This window comes from Pinus tabuliformis, chromosome 8, assembly GCF_031772625.1.
Source record: "Pinus tabuliformis cultivar Carrire ecotype Pingquan chromosome 8, CPIR1, whole genome shotgun sequence".
Classification (NCBI taxonomy): domain Eukaryota; kingdom Viridiplantae; phylum Streptophyta; class Pinopsida; order Pinales; family Pinaceae; genus Pinus; species Pinus tabuliformis.
Genome location: NC_142294.1, coordinates 152300513 through 152323252, shown reverse-complemented (window position 1 = coordinate 152323252; position 22740 = coordinate 152300513).

The window sequence follows — 22740 nt, the reverse complement described above, 5'->3', positions numbered from 1 at the left end:
TTTTGTACTCTCCACCAATACAGTGACGATTTTTTTTTTCTATTGTGTTCATATAAGTAAACAAAACAAGTACAATATGGTCATGAGTCAATCAAGAGAAGCTCCAAGGAAAAGGAAAGGGAAAATCATGAGTTGCAGAAATTAGTTGTAAGATTTCAAAGGCTATGCAAAGACTAGGAAAGGACAATTGAGGCATAGTTGCAAGGCGTAAATGAAAATGCCAATAGCATCCCACATGACACAAATGATTGTATTTCCAAACTACATAGGGAACAAATGTAATTGATTAGTGTAGAGAAAGTTTTGTGCAAGGATATGGAGAATTGCAGGTGGGAAGTTGATGCTCTAAGGAGGGAAAATACCAGCCTTTTGGAGAGACTGCAAATCAAGGAGAAAGGTTGCGCTTTGAGTTGATCAAGCTTGATCAAGAGCTATGGGACAAACTTAACGGACTGCAGGATCAGTGACTCTCACTATTAGATGAAATCATCATGTTTGTTGCGAAGCTACAAGAATCTTTTAAAAATAATATTTACAATATTGATGCATATGAATCCAGTGAAGAGGAGTATTGCAAAGGTCAAGTAGCTAATGAAAAATAAAGGAATCATTCCCTTGAACTAGAGATGGATTTTCAAAGACTATAAAGAAAGGTCGATTCTTTGAACAAAGGAATAAGGGTGCAAAGGAAATCTTGAAAGAAATGTGCCATTTATCTTGTAGTGAATCTCTCAGACAAGATGTATATGATTGAGAGCCTTGGCATCTAGAGATAGAGTCTTTAGAGCTATTTTATTTTATTTTTCATCATGTTTAAGGCTTTGTTTCAATCTAGTCATATGGCAGAGTAAATATCTGATGTGTCAATGGATAGGGTTTGGTATGAAATAAAAACAATTTATTTGTACCCTATGTAGGCCATATGAAAATCCTATTGCATGGCACTAAATAATTAGGTGAAGCTTGTAAATAGTAAGGAAGCATAAAACCAAACAAACAATAAAGTAAGTAATATATTCTAGTGAACAATGATATTTCTAGCTTAATACCCCATTTTTAGTTTTAAAGTCCTTCTAGCCTCGTAACATTTATATCTTTATTGTATGGCTATAATAAAACAACAGTTTAACTCTTTGGGCAGTTCTATTTTTGCTCTGATGCTTACATGCAATTTCGATTTTTAAGGGACACTATAAGAAAAAAGGTCATTGGTGAGGGTCATGCTTGTGATGGACCTTTAAGGTCCGTCACCAATGTCGCATATGGTGACGATCTTTAAAAAACATTATTGTAAGTGTATATAGTGATCGTCCTTTAAGGTTTGTCACCAAAGCCATTTTCAATGACACTTTTGGTCAGGGTCATTAAAGGATTGTCACTAATTTTCTCTTTGGTGACATTTTTGGTGAGGGTCGTTAAAGTACCATCACTAATTCTCTGTTTTCTGACACTTCTAGTGACAATCCTTTATTGACCGTTAGCAATGATCTTTTTGGTTACTTTTGGTGACAATCAATAAATGTTCGTCATCATTGATCATTCCAATGAGTTTTTGATGACGCTTCATGCATGTGATGAACCTCTAAGGTCCGTCACCAATGTCGCATATGGTGACAGTCTTTAAAACATCATTATTGTAGGTGTATATAGTGATGGTCCTTTAAGGTTTGTCACCAAAGCCATTTTCAATGACACTTTTGGTGAGGGTTGTTAAAGGCCCACCTGTAATTCTCTCTTTGGTGACACTTTTGGTGAGGGTCGTTAAAGTCCCATCACTAATTCTCTCTTTGGTGACACTTCTTGTGATGATATTTTATTGACCCTCACCAATTCTTTGGTTACTTTTGGTGATGGTCAAAAAATGTTCACTGTCATTGATCATTCCAATGTGTTTTTGATGATGCTATGTACCTGTTACTATATTTTTTGTCAAAAGATAACAATTTAATACCATTGTTGTGGAGTCTTTTTCATTATGTGTCCAAGGTCATAGTTGTTATAATAGTCAATGAATTTGTTAAGAAGTAATTAGTGTGTATCATTTCCCTCAAGTCATAAGAATATAGTTTTCCTAGAAGTCAACACATGATTCGTCTCTATTAGGTTTATTATCTAACATATTTCTTTTAAATAAAGTTCCACTAGTGTCTGTAGCAACTATATTATTTAATACATAATCAAGCTCTATCAATTATATTAATGATATATACCTAGCACTCCTCAACACTCATGGAACACCTTAACATGCTTTGGAAAAGTACACTAACATTCCTTGGCACCTCGCATGTCTTGGAACATCTTTGTACCTATAACATCTTGTCATGAGTAGGACACCCAAGCACATATTGGCATGCCCTAGCATATCATATCACTTCCCTATCATGTGTTGGCATGCATTGTAGTCCCTAGCATGCCCTCGAACACCTTGGAGTAATATTGCATTGACAAACATTAACACTTGGCACACATTGGCACTTGGCATGTATTGGAACATATTATTAGTGTGCCTAGAATGCCCCTTTTGAAAAAGATAAATTCCCGACTTATTAACACTCTTATGTGTTCACTTCCTTGCATTTTAGCTTGGTTATTCCTTTTTTTTCCTTAAAAATACTTGACGCATATTGGCATACTCTAGCACCCTGCAAATCCTAGCATGTCTTAGCACTTGGCATGCATTGGAACTATTTGGAACATGTTAGCATAGCCCAGGACTACCTAGCACACTGTAGCACGTCTTGACATGCACTGATATTCCCTGGCATGCCTTACTTGCGCTTAGCATACCTTGTCACTCCCTCCTTGGCATGACAGCTAGCACTCATTGGCACTCCCCGACAGACCCTCATATTCATTCACTTCTATGCATTTTTACCTAGTGATCCCTTTTGTTGTCCTAGTACTCCCTAACAATCCTGAGCATGCATTGGCACTCTCTAGCACACCTTAGCACTATTCGATATGATTTTCCACTTCATAGCACGCATCGCACTCCCTGATGCACATTGGCACTTGGAAAGTCCTAGCATATTTGGTATGCATTGAGATGACTTGGTATGCTTTGGCATGGTTTAATATTAAAGTTATTTGAGATCAATTATTGGAAAGTAGATGAGAAGAAATGGAGGAAGATTTGGCACTTAGAATGCATTGACACTTGGCACTTGGCAGCTATTGGCACCTAGTGTTAGTGTGCCTAGCTTGACCCTCATTGAAAAGGTAAATTGATGACTTATTAACCCTATTATGTGCTCATTTCCTTGTAGTTTAACTTGTTCCTCCCATTGTTTCCTTGGCAATCCCTGGCATGCATTGTCACACCCTTGTACATCTTGGCATGCCTTAGCACTTGGGATATCTTAGCTTGTTTGACATGTCTTCGTACTATCTGGCACATGTTAGCATGCCCTATCATTCCCTAACACACCTTCGCAGTCATGACCTCACAACTTGCATTACATTTTTCCATGACTTGGTAACCTTACATTCACTAGAACACCTTCACACTCCCTAGTTGTCATGCCCTCTGTTATCCTCCACAATGTCCCAAGCTAATGAGGACATCGATGGAGGTAACCATAGACTAAGCTTTTAGTTTGGTAGCTAGCCCTACCAAACCAGAGAGGTCTCTCTCTATGAAATCACAACCAAGAGATAACTGGAATGTAAAGGATTTTAGGATATATAGCTAGGCTCAGGTGGGTTTTGGAAAATTTAGGGTTTTGTTTCTAGATAAGGGAGAAAAACCGGGTAGCTAGGTCAAAGGATCAAAGGGTTACAGTAGAAAAGAAATAAAGGAGTAAGGTAGCATTACTTTTGTGATGGATCTTAGGGTTTTTCAGTGTAGAGTAGTGTTTAGAACAAAAGGTCTTAATGAGCATGAAACATGAATCCATTAAGCAAGAAATAAAGTAACACATACTGATTTTTCCATAAAAACAAAGATTTATGAAAAGAATTATGTTTATAAAATGTAAGGAAAACCATTGACAAATTGATGAATGGAAAGAGAAGATGAATATCTTTCATATAAAGCTATAACAGAGAAAAAACAACATCACAAACTTAATGCACATGAATTCCTAGATAATAGCTGCAAATTGTGTCCTTTGATTTCCAAGAAATGTCCAAGTACAAGAAACAATTGTTTTCTCCTCTGAAATCTAACGCATTCTATCATTGAGAAACTGATACATAAAGACCAAAAAAACATCTCCCCACTCTCATGGGTCAAATCCATGACTCTAGGAACTGTTCCATGGGGTGTTCTAACCATCGGGAATGGGATCCCCCAAGGACAGTTTTGGGGCTAAAAGCCCATGTTTTAGGTCAATTTTGTAATAAAGTAGTGAAATTTCTGCATTTTGTGGTCACGGAGCACAAAGGTGTCATGTGTCGTAAAGGGTTGTCTGCCCTTATTTTGTAAAGTGTAAAGTTGCCTGTAAACATCCACCCATGGTCCGCAGACCATGGGATTGTATAAAAAGAGCCAAGTAAGCTCTAAGTAGAAGAAAAAAAAAGACATAAGTTTTTGGGGAGTAGAAGAAAAGGCTTGGATTCTAAGAGTGAAGTCTAAGTGTTTTTATTCTTAGCGAAAGTAGAGGCTTTGCAGCGGAGTACGCAGAGGTACAGGCTAGAAGTCCGTAGCTAAGTGCGCAGACCCCTGCAGCTATGTGTGCAGGGCGAGTCTGTAATAATTTGGAGATATCAATAAAGAGAAGTATTCTACAAATTTTGTGTCTTTATTTCCTGTTTATGCATATGGTTATATTGTGTTTTGGGTTTAAATTACAATGTTTATGTGATGCGCGAATGTATGTAATTACATATGCTCATTGAACACAAGTAAGAATATCAGTTTATGTGGTGCTAATTGTGATTGTTTAGTAAGATAAGTAAAACACTTAAGATAACTTGGGAACCTATACAAGACGTTGTCATTGCAACACGAAAGTACTTGAACCATAGGTTAGATCTACGTGAAGGTCAATCGTACCCATTCGTGGAGGTGCTGAAGGGCTAACTTAGTAACCTGCTTGAAAGTAGGAACAGAGGGTATAAACCGACATCACGACTATCTCAGGGTGCAGAAACTTGGTTCCAGCATCCCCTCATACTACTTCGGGTGAGACTTCGGTCCACGATCCATGGGTTGATGCCGAAAGGGTCAGTAGTGTAGGGATTTGTTCGGTTAACTAACGTGGAACCCTAGTGAGGCCCCATGTAGCCAACAAATTGTTCCTTTTTTAGGACCGGGATCTGCATAAGAGATGTTTGATGTCGTATCACTGGAATCTGACTAAGAAAGATATCAGAGACTGGTTGGATAGAAAGATCCACAAGTTCGTAGTGCAAGAGAACAGAAATCCATGACTGACAACATAATAGTGGCTAGACAGGTACCTATATACAGAAATCCACGAGACATTTTTTTGCTCCTTCCCAGTTGAGTTATATGAGTGGATCACGAAGCTAGCCGATAGCCAAGGAAGGTGGAGGCTCAACAGTCCTATTGTTTGGACCCCGGAGTTAGTATGATGACTAGAAGCCTCTGAAGATAAGATTTCCCACGATGTCAATCATTGACTCAATAGAATCCTAGGACGGTTTGTGACTGAAGTCTCGGTTGATACCTCAGTCACTTACAGCGAAGCGGAGCAGTGCTTCTTCAAGGATCCACGAGGTAAGTACTTGAAGTCTTTAAATACTTGGATTAAGATGTTGTTGTGCGAAAATTTGGTTATGTAGTTACCTTGATGTAGGGAACTACACGAAGTGGAACAAATTACAGGAACAAAGGAAGAAGGGGTCTTGAATACAACCCGCTGATTTCACCTCCTCTAAGTGATGACGAAGGAGTAGCAGAGGCTTCTCCGTGAAGTGTAGTTCAGTTAATAAAGCAAAGGTTCCCACGAATACCACCTCTGCCCTCACAACTGTTGCCTTCGACTTCACCCACACTGCCACCACCTCAGTTCAGCATGGCACATTCAGTGAAGCTATCTTTGTTTAAGGGCTTGGGGAATGAGGACCCGAACCAATTCTGCTTCGTCATAAAAAATATATGGGAAGTTCAGGGCGTCATAGATGACCACATGAAAGACAACGTTGGTTAATTATTTGCAGGATCATGCGCTAACCTGGTACATCAAGTACTCTAGTGATAACGCAAATGTTGCATTGGTTGAGGTCCAAACAATGTTGAATAAAGAGTTTAGTAGGCATAAATCTGAGGCACGGTCGATTATAGGATTCAAGGAAATTGCGATGAAACCAGTTGAGACACCTTGGGAGCTGGATCAAAGGTTAGAGTGTGTGATCCATGAGGATAACATGAATCTAACAGATGGGTAGCACCATGAATGGTTCATGGCTTCGCTCCTTTCTCACCTAAGGGTGGCACTGTCACAGCAAAAGATTACGACTCAGGCAGAGGCCTTGGAAATTGTGATAAGACTGCATGAAACACCAATGCAAGATCTGAATCTTGATGTTCAGTAAATCCATGCGGAGTTGAAACATCTTTTCCTTGAAATGCAAAGTTTGAAGCAGGAAAGAAAAATTCAGCTTGAGGTGCGCAAGGAGATATGGTGCCTGAAACGTAAAGATTAGGGGCCCAAAAAATACCACTGCCTGGTCTTTGGGAACTATATTGCAAGAGGAGGACCGATGCCGTTATTGACGGAAGCCCAAGCAGGACCAAGTGCGGGGCCTGCATTATGGTGTGCTATATGTCAGGTAGTAGGGAAACATACGATTAATAACTGTCATCTTCTACAAAGTTTGTACAAACACCACAACAATTGTTCTGCAACTCCTACAAGTCGGTAGGAAATGATGAGTACAATTGCAAAAGTTATGAATTAATGATGGATAGAACACTCGCTTATAGGATTCAAGCTAAAACGAAGGCCCCTGAACAGAGCGCGAGGATGGTGTGAACAAGCTTTTAAGGGTGTAGACGAGGCTGAGGTGGAGGAGAACCTAGCAGAGGTTAGGGACAACTGATATGTTATAATTGTGGGGGACCAGGACACTATTTCGTTGAGTGCACTAACCCAATGTGTCTGTCATGCAAATATTGTACACAGTTTGATCATGAGACTGAGGACTGTGTTATGCTCATAGTGAGGATATGTGACAAAGGGGCACTACCACCTCAGCCAACTCAAACCCTGTTGATGATGAGGTTTGAGCCTCGTGAAGAGGATCCAAATGTGAATACTGTGCTTCAAAGTGGAATTACAACAGGGGATGATAAGGGGAAACAACTTGAAGACAACACATGAATTTGCAAAGTTCCGGTGAAGGAGGCTGAGTTTGACTTGGAGCGTGTGTGTGAAACTCTCATGGAAGCAACGAATAACTTCGCTGAGGCCTCCACCTCGGGAAGCAAGGATAAGCCTGACTAGGAATTTGACCCCTTTATGCTTATGACCTTTCTATAAACCTACATGAAGCTGTTGCATGATAGCGAGGCTGTGAAAGGGTTACAAGAACTTATAAATAGATGTGCCGAAAACACTCTGAGTGAACTGCACGTGGTACGAAAGATTGGTAAGCATAAAGCAAGGACAGGACGAGAGATGATTCATGACCGCGTAGATAGGAGAATATGAATTGGATCAGGTTATTCTGGATTTGGGGTCGGACGCGAACATTCTACTAAAGAAGACTTGGGAATGAATGGGGAGACCTGCACTGCAGTGGTCTTTGATTTAGTTAAGGATGGTAAATCCGTAGAAGATCATCCCCATGGGATGGCTACAAGGAATAACTATAGATATGAAGGCGTGAGTGAGTTGGCTAAATTTGAAATAATAGAAATTATGGATGACAACAACCCCTACCCTGCACTCCTTGGCATTGATTGGCTACTGACATGAATGGGGTGAACAATCTAAGGAAGTGAAAGATGATATTTAAGAAGAAATCGCTTCACGTAATAATACCCCTAGATCCTGCTAAAGGATCGTGCTATACTAAACCAATATGTGATTATGAGAGTGATGACGATCTGGACTACGTATATAAGATAACAACGTGAGACCAAGATTGGGTGAATCTAACAGCGGATGGACGAATTACATGGGATCGTGAGAGTTCCTACACCTTAGACTCTGATGAAGAATTAGAGTGCTGGCAGAATCGGATACATAAAGTAACCATGCAGAGCTGTAACATAATGATGAAGTCGCTACGCTGTGTGTCATCGGAAATAATAAATCTACCCACTTATGATGGGTTGACCAATGTGGATGTCTTCCTAGATGCATTTGATAGGGAAATACAAGAGAAGCAGTGCTTCAAGGCTTTGGACTAGGCATTGCGCACTACACCCGTGAGATGGCGGGGTATGCACAAAGGAAGTTTTGATGATTGGCACGACTATAGGAGGGTGATGAAAACACGCTTTGGGAAGCAGAAGGTATGGATGATAGACAAGTATGACGGGAAGAATGATCCACGTGAACACTTGGCCAAATGGGCGTAGGCTTACGGAGCAAAGTCTCAACCGGAATGGGGCCACCTGTTCTGTCACACCTTTGATGTCATCCGGATGAACTGGTACTTGGAAATAGAGCTCCAACATGGCATGGGAGAATGAGATGTCTTGCACAAAGGATTCATAATGACATTCAGCTTTGAAGACAAGTTTGATTGTATTGATGAAGCGCTACAAGAAGTGAAAGCAAAAATCCTTAGGATGCTACAGGATCCCTTGGACCTGATTCAACCCGATTGGACATGACTCTTGAAGAAGAAGATGAGGATCCATGAAAGATCAACATCCCTGAAAAACAAGGACACCGTGAGGTTGAGGGACGCAGATTAAGAATCCTGATATAACCACACCACTGAAAACAAAGCAGGTAAACATTGGTACGAAGGTGGAGCCCAAATTCGTGAAGATTGGAGATTATTGCAAGGCATGTGATGTATGTCAGAGGACTGGCACACCATCACGAAGAGATGAGCTGCCTCTGAATCCACAGATGACGTTACAACCCTTTGAGAAATGGGTGATAGATTTTGCAAGACCCATTCGACCTCAAGGAAAGAAGATGGGTGCGCCGTACATTATCACCCCGACTAAGTATAAGACTCGATGGGTAGAGGCATATCGTGTGAAGGACTTCATAGGTGTGACTTCTACGAAATTCCTCTTTCAGTATGTACTGGCGCGATTTGGGTGCCCAAAGATTTTGATGAGTGATCGTGGTATGCACTTGTTGAACGAAACAATCAGCACGCTGACGGAGGAATTTCAGGTATATCACCAAAAAATCTGATCTAGGTGGATATTGGTGGCCACCTACCAAGTCCACCTAGACCCCCACCATTGTTTCTCTCAGCATTTTCAGTTTCCTTAATTGTAGCACAACTTACTATTTTTAGCATTTTTTCGGGTCCTCAACTTCCGGAGCCGTTTTGAGGCCCTAAATGATGTTTTTTGGGAAATATGGGGGCAACATGGATCCATGGATGGATGTTGCCCTGCCCAAAGTGGTAGTGCTCAGATAGATCTTTCTAAAGAGCTATTGTACACATCAAACGGAGATCATATGCCAAAGTTGCGACCCTGGGAAGTTGATGTACCATTTTACCCAAACAGGGTCCACAGTTTGGTGTTTCATCTTCTCGGGTTAGGTTTTGGAATGTTAAGGGTTTTCCATTGTTTCTCAAAAATAAATAGGCCTTTGAGCCTCATTGTAACACATTTTAGAGGCATGTAGCCACCACATCTCTTCTCAGAGATAAGCTACCATCACCCTAGCTAGTTTATTTCCATTAATGTTTGTAAGCATATTTCAGTATTTTACATTAATGAAATGAAGTATTATTTCTGCCGCATATCTGTGTTTATGGTTATCTCTGTAATTTGTTGTGTTCCTGTTTAAGTCCGAATTGGTGGTATCAGAGCGGTCTGTTTTTTCTCTGTTTTTCTTTGCATGTCCCCAACGAGGTCAGGATATAAGGAGTTAGGGATTGAACTGGTCAAACCTTTGCAAGACCAACCTCACAAATGCCGACGACCTGCCATGGCGGATGAGAAGAAAGATGAGGGGGCAGGAGATCCTATCAAAATATTGCTCGAAGAAGCCCTCGAGTGACAACGGAACGTGATGATGGACAGCTTTGCCCAGATCCTTCAGCGGCTACCCAGAAGCGACGCATCGGCTTCTAGCAGCTACTCTGGAAATGCCACGCCCTTTAAGGTACAAGTTAATTTTGAAATCCCCATATTCGAGGGTCAGATAGACGCAGATGCCGTAGATAAATGGTTAAATTTGCTAGAGGGTTATTTTTCTGTTCATGAATTTTCAAGTCGGGAAAAGATTGTTTTCACTCTTCTCAAAGCAGCCCCCCACGTCAAGGACTGGTGGGAAACCTACTACGAGTAGAAGGATGAAAATACTGGCTTACTATTTTTAGCTGCACCCACCTGGAATTCATTCCAGGATGCCATCAAGGAGTAATACTACCTTGTTGGAAGCTATGAGGATGAATACATAAAGTGGACCACGCTGCGGCAGGGAAGGGACAAAGACGTGCCAAAGTTCACCAATCTTTTCCATACCCTTCGCACAAAGTTGGGTATCAAGGATTTGGAGCAGCATTTGATACTCAAATACCGTGGCTGCCTGCACAAGTACATCCAGGAAGAAATAGAATTCCTGAACATCTCCTCACTCGGAATAGCATACCGATATGCCGTCAAGGTCGAGTAGAAGTCTAAACAAAAGAAGTGAGACCTTGGATCTGCAAATCTAAAGCAAGGGAAAGGTGCCCCTAAACCACAGAAAAAAGGACAAAGCCAAGGAGGGGTAGCCCAAGACAACCCGCCAAAGCTGCAAGCAAAGAATAGTGCTGCGAAGCTGAAAAAGGACACAAGAAAATGGTGTGAGTTCCATAAGAGCTCCACTCACAACACAAGTGAGTGTCGGGCCAAGTAGTCACTGGTGGCTGAGCTAAAGGTTTCAGAATCAGATACGTGTTTTGACTCTGAGTCAGAACCCGACAAGGGGAATGACAAACGGAAGCATATCATTGATGCGGATCCCAATGCTACTGTTGCTACTTCCAAGATCCAGAAAAATGAACCCGAAGATCCAGAGGAGGAGGAGCGTCTCTTCCACTCCCAGATGTGGGTAAAGGGCTCCCCGCTACAGTTCATTGTCGATAGCAGGAGCCAAAAGAACCTCATTTCAGTAGAGGTCGTGAAGCGGTTGGGCTTACCGACCACAGCGCATCCACAACCGTACACCATCAGGTGGCTTCACCAAGGACGGGATCTTCACGTGAACCAGCAGTGTCGCCTTCCATACAACATCAAGCCCTTCACGGATGAGGTATTGTGTGACATTGCTCCCCTTGAAGTTTGTGATGTATTATTAGGACAACCATACTTGTTGAAGCGACATGCTATGTATGAATCAAGGCCCCATGCTGTTATTATTACGTTGGAAAATAAGTTGTACAGGATACCAGAGGTAGCACCGCCTGCCACCATCTCTTTGATTACTGCAAAACAATGCAATAAGCTCATTTCCAAAACCAGGAAATTTGTTTTCCTGATGATACGCCCTCAAGGAAAGAAGAAGACAGTGGCCACAGCCTCTAGACAGGGTCCCTCCGCACGACAACTACAGATGGACAAGGTTGTGGAGGAGTACAAGGACATCTTCACCTCCCCCACAGGGATTCCTCTGCACTGTCACGTCAAGAACACCATCGATCTGACCCCAGGTGCGCTGCTACCCAATCGACCAATTTATCCATGCTCTGTTCTATAGAACGATGAAATCAAGAGGCAGATTCAAGAGTTGCTACAGAAAGGTCACATCCATCCAAGCTCATCGCCTTGTGGGAGACCAATCGTGTTGGTACAGAGGAAGGATGGGACTTGGAGACTCTGTATTGACTATCGGGCACTGAAAAAGATCATTTTCCATGATAGGTACCCGATCTCGTGGATTGATGACCTCCTGGACCAACTAAAGGGGGAAAAATATTTAAGAAAGATCAATCTGAAGTCAGGATATCATCAGGTACCAATCGAACCCTCTAATGTATGGAAGATTGCCTTTAAAGCCAAGGAGAGCCTTTTCGAATGGTTGGTTATGCCTTTCTGGTTGACAAATGCCCCTGAAACCTTCATCAGGCTAATGGATGACATCTTGCGGCCATTCACCAACTCATTTGTAGTGGTATACTTGGATGATATTCTAATCTTCAGCCAAAGTTGGGAAGAGCACCTCCACCACATCTGATAGGTTCTCCAAACATTGCGACAACACAAGCTATGTGCCAATTTGGAGAAATGTACTTTTGGCATGACCCAGGTTTAGTATTTGGGATACATTATTGATGAACACGGGGTGCATGTGGATCTAGCCAAGATCCAAGTCATTCGGTATTAGCCATCTCCAACCACTCTGACAGAGCTTCACAGCTTTCTAGGTCTTGCCAACTTCTACCGTAGGTTCGTGTTGGGATTTTCTCATATCACTTGGCCCTTGAGTCAAGTCACCAAGGGAGGAGCAAAAGCAAAATTCTTTTGGTCTGAATCTCAATCGAAGGCATTCATAGAGTTGAAAGATCACCTCTGCATGGCACTACTGCTCTCATTACCTGATTTACAACAACCATTTGAGGTCGAGATAGATGCCTTTGACTATGCTATTGGGGCAGTCCTTAGTCAACACGGGCATCCAGTGGCATATCACAGTGAAACACTTTCAGATACAGTCTGGAAGTATCCCACTTATGATAAAGAGATGTATTCCATTGTGTAGGCCTTCTGACAATGGAAGCATTACATTTTTGGGAAGGAAATGGTCATCCGCACAAACCATCAACCCCTGCTGTTCATATAGACCCAAGGGAAATTACAGAATGATCACCATGAGAAGTGGTCTACATACCTACAACAGTTCCATTTGAATATCAAGTATAAGAAAGGAAGCACCAATAATGTTTCATATTGCCTAAGTCGACCACCGATCATGGTGTTAACCACCGTGCTCAACTCTTGTGGGCACGAGACTTCTGATTGGCCACTTCTCTACAAAAGCGACCCAGAATTCGGCCACACATACCAGATACACTTGGAGGGTCGACATGTTCCATATTTTCACCTCCAGGATGCCATGTTATGCCACGTGGGTCACCTTTGTGTTCCTTCAAGCGAGCGTGCCAAGATGATTTGGGAAGCACACTACAGTCAGGATGCTAGGCATTTCGAGGTCGAGAAAACGGTGGCAGTATTACAAAAGTATTTCTATTGGCCAAATATTCGACAGGATGTCGGGAAGTACATCAGATCATGTACTGCCCATCCCATTGCCAAACTGACCATCAAGAAGCAAGGCCTCTATACCCTGTTGCCTACCCCTAGTTGACCTTGGGAATCCATCTCCACGAATTACATGTCAGGCCTTCCTTCCACTAAGCATGGGAATGACTGTGTTTTTGTGGTCGTTGACAGGTTCTCGAAGATGGCCATCATGGCGGCCTGCAAGAAGAATATCACAGCAGAAGCCACTGCTAAACTCTTCTTTGAATGAGTGTGGGTGCACTTTGGGATCCCACAGTCTATCATCTCGAATCGGGAGAGTCGGTTCCTCAGTACATTTTGGTCCAGTCTCTGATCAATGCTGGACACCAAACTCACTAAGTCCACAGCCTTCCATCCTCAAATTGATGGCCAAACAAAGGTTGTTAATAGGATGATTGTACACATTTTACGCATGTACAACTCAAAGCATCCACACACATGGGACGAGAGCCTCCCCTATGTTCAGCACAGCTACAACTAATATCTTCATAGCTCGACTGGCCACAACCCTTTTCAGGTGGGCTTGGGATTCTAGCCACTATGCCCCATTGATGTGGCCATGCCACTTGCAGCTACTCACACAGATTCATCTCGTGTCCAGTCCAAAATAGACAAGGCAACCAGCTTCATTGAGCACATCCAAAATATTCGCCAGTAGGTCCATGACATTCTGGAGAAATCAAATGCCAAGTACAAGTAGTGACATGATCAACATCGGGTGCCACACAAGTTTCAGGTGGGCGACAAAGTCTGGTTGCATTTTCAAAAGGAACACCTTACTGGAGCCTATCGAAAACTGAGACCACTCCGATATGGTCCTTACACCATTACTAAGGCTGTGGTAGACAATGCATTTGAGCTCAGCATTCCCCCATTCCTTGGCCTGCACCCAGTGTTCAATGTGGATTGCCTTCGGCCATACTTTCCACCATTGCTAGACACATACGACATTGCAGAACAGCTCACACCCACAGAATTAAATCCAGATTGCATGGAACAAGTTGCAACTGATTGGATCATGGACACAAAAATCAAGAACACTCGCCAACAGAATATCCAACTATATCGAGTTGTCAAAGTAGGCCAACTCCTTCACCAGGGCAAGTGGCTCACCAGGGACTAAGTTTAGCAAAAGTTTCTTCATCTCACGGAGGAACTCAACGCAATGGGGGCCATTGCTTCCTAAGGGGGGAGGAATGATCCAGGTGGATATTGGTGTCCACCTGCCAAGTCCACCTGGACCCCCACCATTGTTTCTCTCAGCATTTTTAGTTTCCTTAGTTGTAGCACAACTTAATATTTTCAGTAGCTTTTCGGGTCCTGAACTTCTAGAGCCGTTTTGAGGCCCTAAACGACGTTTTTTGGGAAATCTAGGGGCAACATTGGTCCATGGACCAATTTTTCCCTTCTCAAAGTGGTAGTGCTCGGATAGATCCTTCTAACGAGCTATTGTACGTGTCAAATGGAGATCGTATGCCAAAGTTATGACCCTGGGAAGTTGATGCACCAATTTACTCAAACGAGGCCCACAATTTGGCATTTCATCTTCTAGGGTTAGGTTTTGGAATGTTAAGGGTTTTCCATTGTTTCTCAATAATAAATAGGCCTTCGAGCCTCATTGTAACACAATTCAGAGGCATGTAGCCACCACATCTCTTCTTAGAGATAAGATACCATCGCCCTAGCTAGTTTATTTCCATTACTATTTGTAAGAATATTTCAGTATTTTAGATTAATGAAATGAAGTATTATTTCTGCTGCATATCTGTGTTTATGGTTATCTCTATAATTTTTTGCGTTCCTATTTAAGTCCGGATCAAAAGCACACCTTATCACCAATAGACTAATGGGACGGTGGAAGCATTCAATAAGGTACTAGAAAATGCACTGACCAAGGGTTGAAATGCTCAACAAAATGATTGGGACCTTCGCATGCCCATAGTACTATGGGCCTATTAGATGACATGTAAGAAGTTGACTGGATAGACACCCTTTATGCTTGTTTATAGTGTTAAAGGAGTGATGCCCATGGAATACATTGTGCCTAGTACGCGCATAACGACACTAATGAGTATGACGAATCGCAGAGCCCTAGAAGAGAGGCTAGCGCAACTGGATGAGCTTGAGGAAGAGAGATTTCTAGTTAGATTTCACCAACAGGTCCAAAAGCAGCGTGAAAAAGCATGGCATGATCGGCACATTAAGCTGTGCACCTTTAAAGTAAATGATCTGTCTTTTTTATACGATAATAAGTTTGATAAATTTCCATGGAAGTTTCGAATGCACTAGTTAGGGCCCTATGTCATTAAGGAAATTACCGATGGTGGAGCAGTTGAGTTGGTCAAATTAAATGGAGATCCCTTCCCAGGAAAGGTGAATGACAATCGATTGAAGCCATACACCAATGGTCTAGCCATGTGACTATATCAGGGTAGCATAGTCTTAGCGCTCCAAGCAACTGAAAGGAGACGCGGGACTATAAACCACACTTCCCGGGTTGGGGAGCTGCGTGATTGGAAGATGGTGCAAAGAAAGGAAGTATCACAAGGTTCACAACAATGTGAAGGGAGTGGCTCTACCCAGGGAGAAACCGTGCAGGTCTACTGAAAACTGACCGTTAAATTCACTGTTCGTGATTTGATGGTAAAAATGTGGCCAAATGGAGTGGGCAACCAACATTTAAGATGAAATTCATGGGTCAGATCCTTGAAAATATTCCACCAATATGGCATTAATGAATCGAATGTGGGGGGAATGGTCGGATTTGAAGTCAAAATTCCCTATATATTACAAGTGGCTGCCCAGTGAAAAAGACTTGGCATTTTGAGAATTGAGTTTTCGAGCTATCAGGTGCACATGAACTGTGTATTATTTGAAGCTGCGATAGCGAGTTCGAGGTTTGAACAACTATCAAAGGTGACACAAGAAATGTTGAATAGTGTCATGTTGAAGCATACAGAAGCCGTGGACACCAAAGCAGTGACAACCGGGGAAGCTGTGCTAGAATTTTATCTGAGGCAGAGGAAGTTGTTCTAAAGGTTTCCGAAGTATTAGTAGAAGTCCCCAAATCACCACAGACACCGAGACCAAAGCCGACCCCAACCAAGGAGAGTGTGAATGATAAAAAGGGGAAGCAGCCTACGATGTCGGTCCACACATCCCCCAAAAGAAATCCACAGAAAGACAAGCTCATAGCATAAGAAAAGGAAAAGCCACTAACCTAGAGCAGGAGGAGGAAGAAATTGAAGACATCCTGATGGAGGATGAGCAATTGGGGATAGACGTGGAGGAAGTTGAAGTTTAGGGTGTTGAATCTATCAATTGACTACCTGAGTATGTCCCTCTGCGCAAGGGCAAGACCAAGACCAAGATGCCGAAAGATATTGACGAGAGCAAGGTCTTCCTGCACATCCCTCTACTGCCGGATGAGGTTGTCCTGCACTTGGGGCGGGTTCCTCTGTTAAAGCTAGAAGACTGGGACTTAGTTGAGCATGAGAAGTTCCCCCACCTGGCGACTGAGCAGCTAATGCGCTACATTATTGACACAACCACTGGGATGACCACATTGGAACTGCAGAGGTGGCTTAGGGGAGTAGACAAGGCAAGTCTGCTCAACCTGCTATGTGTACCGCACTATAACCACACCTAGATTACAGTATTTGTCATCAAGCAGCTGCTATGGTTGGTGCATGATGGGTGTCTGTGGCTGGAGTAGCCAATAAGCATCACCTATAAATTGATCCATACGATCACGTCACTGCCTTATGCAAGAGAAAATCCATCCATGATATTTGGCGGAAAAGGTGGCAACCAAGCCCTCGCGGAGGACATGAAGGAAAAATTTAAGCTTGTGAAGAAGTTGCAGGGCTATGCCATCTCAAGTATCAGTGAATTGAGAGTCAAGGTGGCCACGAAGATTTTGGCTGCAAAGATGATGATAAAGTGTCGTGCAGATGAGGTGCCTGCACATATTGTCATGCTAGCAGCCCAATGCGTCGAAGGAGTCCAATTCAATTGGGCATGCTATCTCTACAGTGATTTCCTTGCGAACTACCACGAGGCATTGGAGCTCAACAAGACTTTCCACTACGCATGGCTCTTGATGTCTATTGTGTTGGTAGCATGGGAGCTGCTAGAGGACAGTCAATTCCCCTCGGTCATGCCAGACCTACCAGAAGCAGCGAAGTATGCTTCGTTGTGGGCGACCAAGGATGCCCAACGCATCAAGGATAGTAAGGCTTTCTAGATATTGATGGGGATGAACATCTCCATGGCCATCAATCACAAACCATAGTTGTCACCCACTGTGTTTTCCAACTTGCAGGGTTATGCGAAGTTCAAGGCAGATTTTCACCATGTGTCAATCGGGGGGCGGAAGGACCCTTCACAGACATGGTATGACTTGCCTTACTTGGAAACGAATGACGCAATTGATGTAGTGCTTGAGTGATGGCTAGCAGAGTGGCACACTACATCAGACTTGGTAGTGGGGGCAAGCAAGTTTGCAGTGCAACACAAGAAGGAGGAAACCAAACTCAATATGGCACAGCTGGCCGAGAAGAAAAGGATGGAGGCTGATGACAAGGCCCAGGTGGAGTGCAATGACACCCATCAGATTGAGAAGCAAACAGATGGAAAAAAGTGGGGCTCTGATAAAGGTGTGAGGTCGCATTCGCCTAAGACAGAGCAAGAGACAAATGAGCAAACGAAGCAGCACAAAATAGACCCACAGGCGAAGTCCACCCGCATCAAGCGTCCAAGGGAACAAGAGTAAGCAAGGTCGAGGAAGAAATCCAAGGCCACTAAGATGTCGCTGGACCCAATCACCCTCATAGAGGGCGATTTGTATGACATTGGAGACATGGGGGATGTCACCGCGGAAGCCTGACATCATTTTAAGCAACAATAACAACTAACATTAAGGGCCATGCAAATAGGTCTGAAGGAGCTGCATACCCACACATCACAAGCGGGCACGATGTCCACCAGCCTAGCTATTGGCACTTCAGAAGCTACTGAGATGCTGCACGCAAAGGTCTCCCATGTGATAATGCTGCTCGAGGGAGCACAAACCATAGAGAACGATGCTGATAGGTCCACTGTTAGCGCCCTCAAGGGAGTGGGGTTGATCTTGGCAGTGTCCCATGGTGAGGTGCTCCACCTACTGTAGGATGGAGTGATCGCAGAGATGAGGGCCTGTAAGAAATGTGCTCTACAGGTGATCAGCGAGCAGATGATTAATAACGAACAGTTGGCCCTGCAGCGAGACACTACCCTCACTTCCATGGTGAAACTTACTAACACAAGTATGCGCATGATTAAGGCCGTAAGGGAAGCTTGTCGAATGGTCCCTGAATTGGCCATTCCTGAGGATGCAGAGGTAGATGAACAGGTCTACAAACTTGCTACAGGGGTGCATGACACTCACACTAAACTGGCTAGGGTTCAATGGGAGTTGAAACTACAGATTATAGAATTATAGTTGAAGGCCCAACCATCAACTCCATCAAAAGTAAAGGAGCATCGTGTAATCGCTGTCATATAAGAGATAGCGGTGGTCAACACTGTAGTTGCAGACTGCACACAACTTTTTGAACATTTGTGCAAGGTCCTAACGAGCTTACAAGAGGACCCTAATGGACAATGGCTAGAAACAGAAGCGCGAGAACATCAACAATGCTATGACGAGGTCAAAGGCACAACATGAACTATCGCGCTCACGTAGAGACTAGCAAAGCTGCAGGAGGCCAAGCAGTTGAAAGAATAGGGAGATGCTGTGCAACATAAGGAAGCAATGTTGAAGGCACAAATGAAGCCCTAGTTGGATGAGGCTTACGCGGTCATGACCTCTATTGAAGGAAACCTTGTGACTCTGCAAGAAACTCAACAAAACCTTTAGGACGACAATTTGGGAGCAATGGTCGAGCAGATGGTTGAAGAAGTGAAGTAGGCAACCGCACAGTGCATTGCCAAAGTTGCGGTCATACAAGTTGAGCTGGGAGATCTTCGTGCTAAGATTTTTGTACCTGCAAAGTGACTTGAGGGTGAGTCACCATGTTTTTGTTGGGGGCCTGTTGGGAACGATATCCCCCAAGAATAGTTTTGGGGCTAAAAGACCATGTTTTGGGTCGTAAAATATCTACATTTTGTGGTCGCGGAGCACGAAGGTGTCATGAGTCATAAAGGGTTGTCTGCCCTTATTTTGTAAAGTGTAAAGTTAGCTATAAAGATCCACCCATGGTCTGTGGACCATGGGATTTTATAAAAAGAGCTAAGTAAGCTCTAAGTAGAAGAAAAAAAAAAGACATAAGTTTTTGGGGAGTAGAAGAAAAAGCTTGGAGTTCGAGAGTGAAGTCTATGTGTTTTAGATCTTAGCTTAGGTAGAGGCTCTGTAGCTGAGTGTGCAGAGGCCTAGGGTAGAAGTCCACAGCTGAGTGCACGGACCCCTATAGCTGTGTGCACAGGGCGGATAGAGTCTGTAATAATCTGGAGATATCAATAAAGAGAAGTATTCTACAAATTTTGTGTCCGCATTTCCTGTTTATGCATCTGGTTATATTGCATTTTGGGTTTAAATTACAATGTTTATGTGATGCGCGAATGTATGTAATTACATCTATTCATTGAATGCAAATAAGAATATCAGTTTACATGGTGCTAACTGTGATTGTTTAGTAAGATAAGTAAAACACTTAAGATAACTTGGGAACCTATATCTGAGGGTGTAGAAACTTGGTTCCAGCATCCCCCCATACTGCTCCGGGTGAGACTTCGGTCTGTGCTCCATGAGCTAATGCCGAATGGGCCAATAGTGTAGGGATTTGTTTGGCTAACTAATGCTCAACCTGGGTCAGGCCCCAGATAGCCAACAGTAACCAAACCCTAATGTATAGGGAAGTTAAAAACAACTTCTACAACTAACTTTGACTCCAATCTCTCTCATAAATAAAGTCAAATTTACATCAAAAAAGCTTACAAAGACTAAAACCAATTATTGTTGGGTTGTGTTATATTCTTTCCACGACTAACCTACGTAGTGAACTGGGGGGTTAGAGGGGGGGCAGAGCCCCCCTTTTGTTGCGTCGATTGCACAGCGGGGGGGTCATAGGGGGATTTGAGGGGGGCAGGTAGGCCCCCTCTACGGGGTCTGGGGCAGCGCCCAGTGAAATTTTTTTTTGGACCCTATATTAGGTTGGGCGAACCTACCTATGGTTTTCGGTCCATGGTTTTTGACACGATGGTTTTTGGTCCATGGTATTGGATGCTTCGGCATGTATATATATGTGTTGTAACATTGAAAGGAATATAATGAAAAATCAAGCTTGTAGTCCTAGTTTTGGGATCCAGGGAAAAGACTCTATGTATATGTTTTTTATGTGTTATTCTCTCGCATTGTTTATTTTCTGTGTTTTAGAATTTGTATGCGGGTCATTTATGTACGGGGTTAAAACCTACATTTGGTATCAGAGTTATTTTGGCTTCTAGAGGATGCCTTTGTTGCCGAGGGGTTTTGCTTAGGCCTGTGGTAGACCTGTTCAGTGGGAGATCTGCGAGATCGATTTTGGTGGTGAAAGAAGATGGCGAGTAGTGGAAAGATAGAGATCAGGAAATTTAATGGCAGAGTTTTGAGTTGTGGAAACTTAAGATGGAGGATCTGTTGGTGGATAAAGATCAATGGATCCTGGTAGATCTGTGTACTAAACCAACGGGAGTGTCCGATGAAGAACGGAAGAAGTTGGATCAAAAGGCAAAGAGCACAATATGATTGTGTGTCTCAGATTCAGTATTGCTGAATGTATCAAGGGAAGCTACGGCGAAGGATTTGTGGGACAAGTTAGGAACTTTGTACCATTCTAAGTCTCTGGTGAATAAACTGTTCTTGTGGAAAATGCTATATAACCTGAGGATGAAAGATGGAGACTCAGTGATAGAGCATCTGAATGCATTTAATACTGTGGTAAGTCAGTTAGCATCTGTTGATATTAAAATTTCAGATAAAGATAACTGCATCAATTTGTTGTGTTCTCTACTAGATTCTTGGGATAGTCTGGTTATTGCAATAGGTAATAATGCAACTGCGTTTCATTTTGATGAAATAGTCTCATCCTTGCTGATGGAGGAGATGAGACGGAAAAATATGGAGAGCTAGAATGGTGATGCCTTGTCTGTATGAGGACAATCCCAAAATAGAAACAAAAATAAGTTATCAAGTGGGAGATTTAAATCTCCAGTAAAACCTGTAAAGGTGGTGTGCTGGAAATGCGGAAAGGAAGGGCACTTCAAAAGGGACTGTAAATCTAAAGCTCCTGATAAAGGAAAGGGATATGACGATGATCCTTCTATAGAGGCGAAAACCACTTCAGATGAAGGTGGGGATGTGTACTTGGCTTCTTCAAGTACACATGTAGATCATGAGGCACGATTGATTGACTTAGGTGCATCATTTCACTTCACTTACCATAGAGAGTGGTTTTGTGAGTATGAGAAATACGATGGTGGTGATGTCTTCTTGGGGGATGATAGGAAGGCTAGAATTGTTGGTAGAAGAAAAGTAAAGTTGAAGCTGCAAGGTGGAAGGTTTAGAACACTTCCAAGTGTTCTACATATTTCAGCATTGGCTAGAAATCTGATTTTTGTAAGCAAGCTGGATGATGCAGGAGTAAAGACAGTGTTCAAGAAAGATACCTGCAAGATGGTTCAGGGAGCACTCGTATTGATGTGGGGAGTTCGGATTGGAACTTTGTACAAGCTGCAACATAGCACGGTTGTTGATGGGTGCAACAGTTCTGTGGTTCTTGAAAGTGAAGCTGAAAATCTAGTGGTCGCTGGAGAGAAAACCATGTTGTGACATCAAAGGCTTGGACATATTGGAGAGAAGGGCCTTCGAATACTTCATGGTAAAGGTATGGTAGAAGGTATGAGTAATAGCTCTTTGGATTTTGATTTCTGTGAAAATTGTGTATACGAGAAACAAAATCATGTGAGTTTTTGTTCTGGTGGTAAGAGGGTGAAAAAAATATTAGAGCTTGTGCACAGTGATGTGTTTGGACCTGTGAAGATTCCATCACTGGGTAAGTCTGTGTACTATGTATTATTTATAGATAAATTATCAAGGAATACATGGATATATTTCCTTAAGAAGAAATCTGAATTCTTTGACAGGTTTAAAGAATTTAAGGCTCTGGTGGAAAACCAGATAGAGAAGAAGATAAAGGTGCTGAGGAAAGATAACAGTGGAGAGTTTTGTAGTAAGGAATTTGAAGAATTCTGTAAGAAGTGTGGTATAGCACAGCAGAAGACTACTCCATATACACCTCAGCAAAATGGAGTTGCAGAAAGAATGAACATGATGTTGATGGAAAGGGCAAGAAGCATGCTCAGTGGTGCTGGGTTAGGAC